The following is an 8,399-nucleotide window of genomic DNA, read 5'->3' as shown; positions in this document are numbered from 1 at the left end:
CATTGGCTTCTCTAAAGCTTTTGACAAAGTGCCTCACAATTTGCTAATAAAAAATTACTTGAATCGAATATCGGCACTAACATAGTCAAATGGATAGCAAACTTTTATCCGAGGGGTGGTGGAGGGGGCAACGTCTACCTTTTTGAATGTTACATTGGGAGTTCCCAGGGCTCTGTCCTGTGACCTTCTCTTTTAGTTTTTGTGTTTTCAAGTTCTATGAACTTATTGATTAGTATTGCTTCACACACTAGTAAGAGTGCCAAGCTAAATTTAGAGACAAAATTTATTAAGAAATAACACTTTCACGTATAACTGCGGTCTGTATGTGTCACATGATCCAAACGCAAGATACGTAACATAAACAGAGTACTACAGCATAACTGATATTTTACCAGACTCAGAAACAGAGATGGCATGCAAATGTATACAGATGCAGATAGTATCACTATTCAATATTTACTCCTGCATGATACCAGACTGCGTTCATATGGAGCAGAGTCTATTTAATATGAGGCATCACCTCACAAGCACCCGGAATATTTAGGAGCCATCGGTAAGCTATCAGCAAATAGTGGCATTGACTTTTACATATGACTGTGACCTGTATGTGTCACATGATCCAAACACAAGATACGTAACATAAACAGAGTACTGTAACATAACTGATTTTTACCAGATTCAGAAACAGAGACGGCAGGCAAATGTATACAGATATCCTTAGTATCAACACAATTATGGAGCTGATATGTTATGCTACCTCCTGCCTTGTTAGCTAAAAGCTATATACTTCCTGTAGTCAATATCATAGAGTGAATTCTAATAAAGTATTATTATTAGGCCTATGTGTTTCACTGTAATCTATTTGTAAATAAACATACAGTTGATGGGAATTGAATAAATATTTGTATCTTTGTACATCCTACATGTATGTTCAAGGCTATTACAAGAACTGAGCTATAATTCATATAAATATCTAACAGTTGAAGATATGTCTATATTTCCATGTCTAACACCTTGAATATACATACTGGCAAAGCAATAACACTATTGACAGAAAGTTATAAACAGCCATTTAAGGTTGCACCCTTTATGTGAACAGCTGCCCATGCTTTTAAACATAGAGAGCAAAGATCTTCCATCTTGATTTCATCACACTTGTGCTATTGTATTGTGTTTGTTTGTCTATTTTATACTTTTTTTGATAGGTACAAAAAGTAGGGAAAGTGCAACAAGCTGCATAGTTTCGTGAATAAAGTGTATTGTTTCTCTAGAATATATAACTTATATTATAAAAATTAGGCTATGACATCTTCTAAAATAATAAGGCTGTTGTCAACATTCATTCTAAAACATGTTCACGTTTATTTTTAGCAGTGTTAAGATTTGATAAACTCGCAGTTGTAACATTCTGTGTGGTCTTAAGACACTATCTGCTCAAGTATAAAGGAAACTTCATACTCTCAAATAACTCCACTCAGAAAAAGAATAAACCGTCTCAACTATATCACATTCAATTTAATCGCGTTTTCCCTTATTTTTTATTTACATCATACCCTCCTATGCGGTTTTCATAATGTTAATGTGAACAAGGAAATTGAAGCATAATGAGCAATTTACAACTGGGATGGCAAAATTTAAATTTTCAATTTCCGATTATTGCAAAAGATTTTGCTAAAAAAAATACCCCACGTTAAAAACTTTTCGCATGACAGGAGAATTACACGAGCAGATTGCAAGAGCGCCTCTTGTAATTTATGGCTTATTTAATGTGCAATGGAGGTTCAGTCAATTGTTGTTTCGTAGAACCGTTTTTCGAAATTGCTCAGCTGTATAAATTTGTGTAAATATCCATGAAACAACACAAAATGTCTTCCACTTCTATCTACAAGACCATTGGTTAATTTCATATATGCGTTTTAAAATTCAACTATTATACACCCTTTTATTCTGCTCTACAAATTTTGTGCAATTTTGAAAAATATTTTTTGAAAGAGTACTAATGATATAATTCATTGTTGTAGCTTATTAGACTGTGGTTTTTATTCATAGTAACTTTTTTTAATCGGTCTAATTTGCAATAAAATTACAGAAAAGCAAATGCTGCTCAAAATATCTGCTTCTATATACATTTGCCTGCCGTCTCTGTTTCTGAGTCTGATAAAAATCAGTTATACTATAGTGCTCTGTTTATGTTTCGTATCTTGTGTGTTGGATCATGTGACACATACAGGCCATAGTCACACATGAAAGCAAAAGCCACTATTTATTGATGGCTTACCGATAACTCCAACATATTCTGGGTACTTGTGAGGTGATGTCTCATATTAAATAGACTCTGCTCCATATGAACGCAGCCTGGTATCATGCAGCAGTAAATATTATATAGTGATACTAATTTTATAAGTATTGACTTTAAGACAGAAAGTAAATATTACAACGTGCTAGTATGGTTGAAGGTATTGGCTGTAAGAGAGAAAACTGCCTAAGGTAGCATTGCTAAAGAAGTTAGCCTAGCCATCACTTATGATCAGCTACAATCCTTGGAGACAAGCTCAGAGTCATGCTAGTAATCGATAGAATTTTCCTTGCTCAAGTAATTGATTATTGGTTCCCTGACACAATTTACTTTTCTGCAGATCTGAAAATAGTCGAGCATTCATTTCACTGACAAGTGCAAGTTACAAATACGGATCAAAAGATCAGTGCAAAAGACAAGATACTGAGTCTACCACACTGGCTCTAAGTAATAAATCAATGAAGGTTAGTCACCTATCATACTATTGTCATTAGTATAAAATTCTTCAATAGATCTTGTTGAGTTTCACTACATTTTAAGTGCTAAAAACACATTTTATCATTTCAAAAACACTTAACCAGTTTGACTTTTTTCTTTTTTGCACTTTACAGTAAAACCATTTTCTGTACATCAAACATGTGGTAACCAAGTTGTTCTTTTGACTGTTTGAGCCGCGCAGTTTTCATTTAAATAGCTTTATTTTCTACAAGTCAGTCATCAATTGCGTTGTGATTATGGGGCCTAGCCTTGTGTTTATTGTTCTGCCAAACAGTAGCTGGGCAGTGCGTGTACATATGTTATTGGTAGTTAAAATACATGTTACTCTCGCCATGTTTTTGACTTTTTGAGATGTGTTTGAATATCTCAACTCACAGATTAGCCTTTTTGTCAAACTTCAAGCTCCATTATATAACGGATTTTATTATATAATGTTTTGATTATTGAGAATGCAGCATAATCCATCATCAGATTAAAGATTTCCAATGAGACAAATTTTCTGATATATGTGATTCAGTGCATAACATATGTAGTAAAAGTAGAGAACTATTTTTATCCAATAGATAGCCAATTAACAAGCATAACTACCCAATCATATCAATCCTCTCTCAGCAATATTACAGAACCTCGCAATACTTGCTTATCCCCAAACATTAGCAGATCTATGGTTGTGACCAAATTAGCCAGAATCTGTACAAAGTTTTATTGACAATTCATTCTCATATAACTCATATGACTGGACATGACTTCTGGATATGATGAGATAAAAAAAACTTTTCATATTTAGTAGCTAAGTCAAAAATTTACTGGTACAGGACTTTAGACCACTTGGCTTGCATTGCAAATATGAAAAAAGTTTTTCTTTCTCAAAAAGTCTCGACATAACTTTTAGGCATAAAGCTTATTTTAAAGCCATAAAGCTCATCAATTTTAAATGGCAGCATAATAATAAGCCAGCAGTCAGCTCTTTTAGTCTATAATGTTTATTCTATTGTTTAAACAAAATGTATTTATAGTGATTTAAATATCATTACTAGAATTACATATATTGTAAGTTCAATGATGCTATTACCAATCAACTTATTCTTGTTTTGATCTTATTCAAAATAGGTTTCATGAATTTTAAAGTTTTTGAGCTTGTAAAATATTTTCAATATTGTCTACTTGCTCTGTATGCTTCTGGTTGTTGCAATGTTTTTATGCTAATGCTGATAAAGTTTAATATTTAGGTTACAGAATGGCTTGCTTTCTAAAAGATGAAGAACCAGTTCTAGAACCAGTTCCAGAACCAGTTCCAGAACCAGTTCCAGAACCAGTTCTAGAACCAGTTCCAGAACCAGAAGAGCCAGTAGAACGTACAGCAGTGGTATGTAAATAATGCTCTAATATATTTTTATTTTAAGACTAATTCTGAATAGATATCAAAAAGTAAGACTGAAAATGAGTACTGCCATTTTTTGTAGCCTTTTCATAACAGTTTTACATTGTTAGTTATAATCTGTTTGGAGCATTTAATTAAATTACACCCATTTAACAGCTACTATATTCAGCTTCAAGTTTCGATTATTTATAAAACCTTCATCCTCATGTCTTCGTGAGTTGATGAGATGCTAAAGACTTGGCTTGTTTACAGATAAAAGCGTGTCGTTGTATCTCAGAATTATTTCTTACAAGGTGATCAAGTACTATCTGCAGATTAATTAGTATAGAAGATTGGCACCATGCTGTTCTGTGACATTAATAATACGTATGTATTGCTGTCTTCACTTCAATACTATCTGTAAAACTTAATCTATGTTTTACAGAACCGCATGGTGCCAATCCTTTCATTCATATCGGAAGGAACAAAAGAATCACCAGATGCCATCAAAGTGGAGACTTCAGCGGAGATCCTTAAAAATATGCTAGATAAATCAAAGGTTAAAGGTTTAAAATTCTTTACCGTGGGAGTTGGAGGAGAAAAAAGGTGTGGAAAGTCATTCCTTCTGAATTTGTTGGTAAAGTTTCTGGAGCATCTTGAGAAAGTGAGTTTTAAAAAATAGCCTTTCTCATTTATGTGGCATAATTTAAAAACAAAAAAATAATGAATAAATCAAATGAATAACAACAATAAGAAGTTATTGTTGCTGTGGAAGATATTCTTGAAAATTTGCCGAGCATACCGCTAGTGTATCACTGAAGTGCTTGAGGGTAATCAATTTTCTTTGACTGACCGAATGGTGAGAGAATGTATAGGCCATTTTTACTGCCTACCCTGAATAGCACAACATACAACTGTCCATGTGAAAAGCAAGGTATTAAGAAGTGAAAGCCGACAGTTTTCAGTGATTAACCTTGGGATCTGTTGATAGCCAAAGCAAATGAAAGCTGAACAGGAAATTGAACACATTTAAATTGAAACGACACATTTGTGGGAATTAGTAGTATTCTAGGGATAAAAATTTGTTCACCCATCGCAGCTTCGGTAAGCACTGTAGCACAAACAAGATTTGGTAATAGATTTTCGATGATCAATCTTGTTCCATTACAAAGTTTAGGTAAATCCAAATTTCGAAGAAGCATAACTGGGGTACCGACGGGTAGTTGAAGAATATGAGAAGCCATACTGGCAGACTGTAAAGAGTTTAAGAATTCTGTAGGATAATAAACAGAGTCATTCTCTTCAATAAAACAGTCTATGCTAAGGAATTAAGTTGTAGTTGTGGGAATTTTTTCAAGAATTAGTTGAATTATGTGGTCAACAGTGTCGTTTATAGGTACCAAAATTACCCTATTTTTCTGCCATTGGTGATGCAGATAGTTTTTGTGAATATCGGGGTATACTTTTTGTAGTAAATTGTTTTCTGTGGCTACAATAAATCGACAATTTACAATTTTCAGCAAGAGAGATTAGCCCATTGTTAACTGCTAGCTTTCCATCACCAATATTTAAAAGTTGGGCAGAAAACTCTCCCAAAACGTCATCCCGTTGCAGATACACTCTCATATTTGCAGTTAGCTTACAAACTTCTACACAGTGCCATATATAAGAATCATTTAAGCAAGCTTTGAGTTCATCAGCTGGAGTTTCTCTTGGTATGGCTGGTAGGGTTGGACAAAAATCGCCAGCAAGAAGTACACATACACCACCCATGAGTTTGTCTCTGTTATAAAAGTCTTTAAGTGTGTGATCCAGAGTTTCTAATGTTGCTATATGTGCCATTGCCCATTCATCCCAAACAATTAGTTTCGTGGTCTGTAGTAATTGAGCCAATCCAGTACCTTTAAAGATGTTGCAAACAGGAGTCTTCAAGTGTCCTATATCCAATGGTAGGTAGTTTAAACATGAAATAAGGCATTCTTCCACCTTTCACCTTCCTTGTCGGTTAGATCTGATTTTGGCAAGCAAAAGATTGAGCAAGGAAGTTTTACAAGTTCTACCAGGAGAATCCAAGAAAAAGATTGCTGCACGTTTATCATCCACAGCTTCTAAAATATTTTCATAAACTGAAGTCTGATCAAACGTAAGGTTTGGTTCTGCGCTACTAACAAATTTATCTAAATTTGCTATGTCATAGTTGGTTTGCCATAGCTATTCTGTCTGTGGAAGTAGGTCTAAATATCTGCCTGGCGATGTGAATCTGAGTTGCTCTAGTCTCTGACCAGAAATGTTAGAGAATTTATCCTCTAAAAATCATAGCTTTGCAGAAAATTTCGTCTGTAAAATCTAAAGAGATCTGTGGTTGAAGTTGATTCAATTGTTGACGTACATCATCACTCATGTTTTCTCTATGATCTAGCCGTAATTGTTTAGGATCAGACGGGTTGCAGCTAATAAGTATAACAGCAAAAAGATTACGCAACCGAGAAGGTAATTTGAAACTGAAGCTTCCTGAAGAGTGTTGTGCCAGTGTCTGTCATCTTCTAGTAATCCTCATTTGAGACATGCCTCCTTAAATGTTGAGCAAATGATTCCCTCGGCAGTTCGAAGCTGTTGAAATGAAGTAGGTCCCGTAACTTGGTGTAGTAAAATGCGCAAGTGAAAACACTCTACGTTTGTTGGATTAACGGTATACTCTTATATATATACTTAGGTATATACTCTTCTCAGCGAATCTGATGCACGTATGTGAGGCCAGTCTTCAACCACATTCCTTTGTTTTTAGATTGCTACTTTTTCTGTGCTGTCTACGTGTAGTAAGTCAGCATTTGATAATATAGTAGAGTTCTGGCAAACACATCATTTTTGCATGCTTTAAGAAATTCTGTTAAACTAGTCCTTGATGGTTCCTGTGCACGTTGTTCAATGTTGTCTTTATTGAAGTATACTCGCTGTCCGTTTTCCAGATGTACGCTAAACTGTGTTACGACAAGATGTCTCTGATGAATTGGCAAACCTAAAATTCTCCAAAGAGCCTCATTACTGAAAATACATCTACTAGTTCAAAAGATAGTCACTTCATCCCTGTTATTTTCTTTTATAAACGCTGCTTGATCCCTACCTTTGTGAATGTATCTGCAAATGTATTTTATGGATGTAACCGAATGACAATATTCCACATTCAAATGGGTGTTGAAAATTCTCAACAGAAAAGGACAGTATGGGACAATCCATCTGTTGTCAATTTTTATTTCTGTGCCATTGTTTTGAATTTTTGCAAAATGTCCTCCCATCCCTGCCCTTTGTATTCTATACTGTAGATATCTATTATCAGCAGTCAGAGTGCCATGAATTAGTGCTCGCGGATATTGTTTGGTGCATTTTCTATCTTTCACATAAGGAGAAAGGCGATTGAGGTTGCCACATGAGTAGTATGTAGAGAGCAGATCTACACACGTTTGCACTTAAAGTGAGATTTTGGGTACATTTTAGCCCGAGAACCTCGGAGAATGGTGTTGTCTGATGGAAAGTTTGTGGGGGTAGGTGTGTGAGTGTTGGGAGCTAAGGTTATGAAGTTTGAGAGGAATTGTGGGAAGGATGCGGTGCTGGTCGAGAGGAATTGTGGGAAGGATGACGTGAAGAGGGCGATGGTTTCGGGTTTCGATGCGATGGGTTTGGGGTTCGGGTGTCGATGAGTTGAGCGATCGATCGTCGAATGGTTGGGGTTGGGTTGGCGACCGGTGGGGTGAACGGTGTTATGTCGTTTCGGTTGAATGAACGCTGATGTTGGACGAGTTCGGGCGTGTCTATTCGTGGAATCGGTTAAGTCTCCCTTCGTTATAAAACTCTTTAAAGATGAGTAATAAGAAAGGGGAAAGTCGAATGATTTATTCATTATGAAAAATTTCGTTCAACTAGAAGGAATATAAAAATATATAAAATTATGGAAACTATTCATAAGGATAATTCTAAAGTTTACAAATCTTGTGAAGAAGAAAAAGATAATACAGATGGATTAGTTGAAGATGCTGTATTATTACATAAACATTTTGATAACATCACTAAATCTACATCAAAACCGCTTCGACAAAGTTTGCTTCAATTTTTTGGACCGGTTTTAATATTACTTGCAATAACTGTAGCTTCATCTTTGATTGAATATTTTTTTATTTGGATTACAGGAGAAAAGATGAATGCTACTGTGAACTATGTAGAAGTATTTTTTCAAAATCTTATGAATAATGA

This window comes from Watersipora subatra, chromosome 2 (genome assembly GCF_963576615.1).
Source record: "Watersipora subatra chromosome 2, tzWatSuba1.1, whole genome shotgun sequence".
In the NCBI taxonomy this organism is placed as follows: Eukaryota; Metazoa; Bryozoa; class Gymnolaemata; order Cheilostomatida; family Watersiporidae; genus Watersipora; species Watersipora subatra.
Note: the sequence above shows the minus strand (reverse complement) of the source record.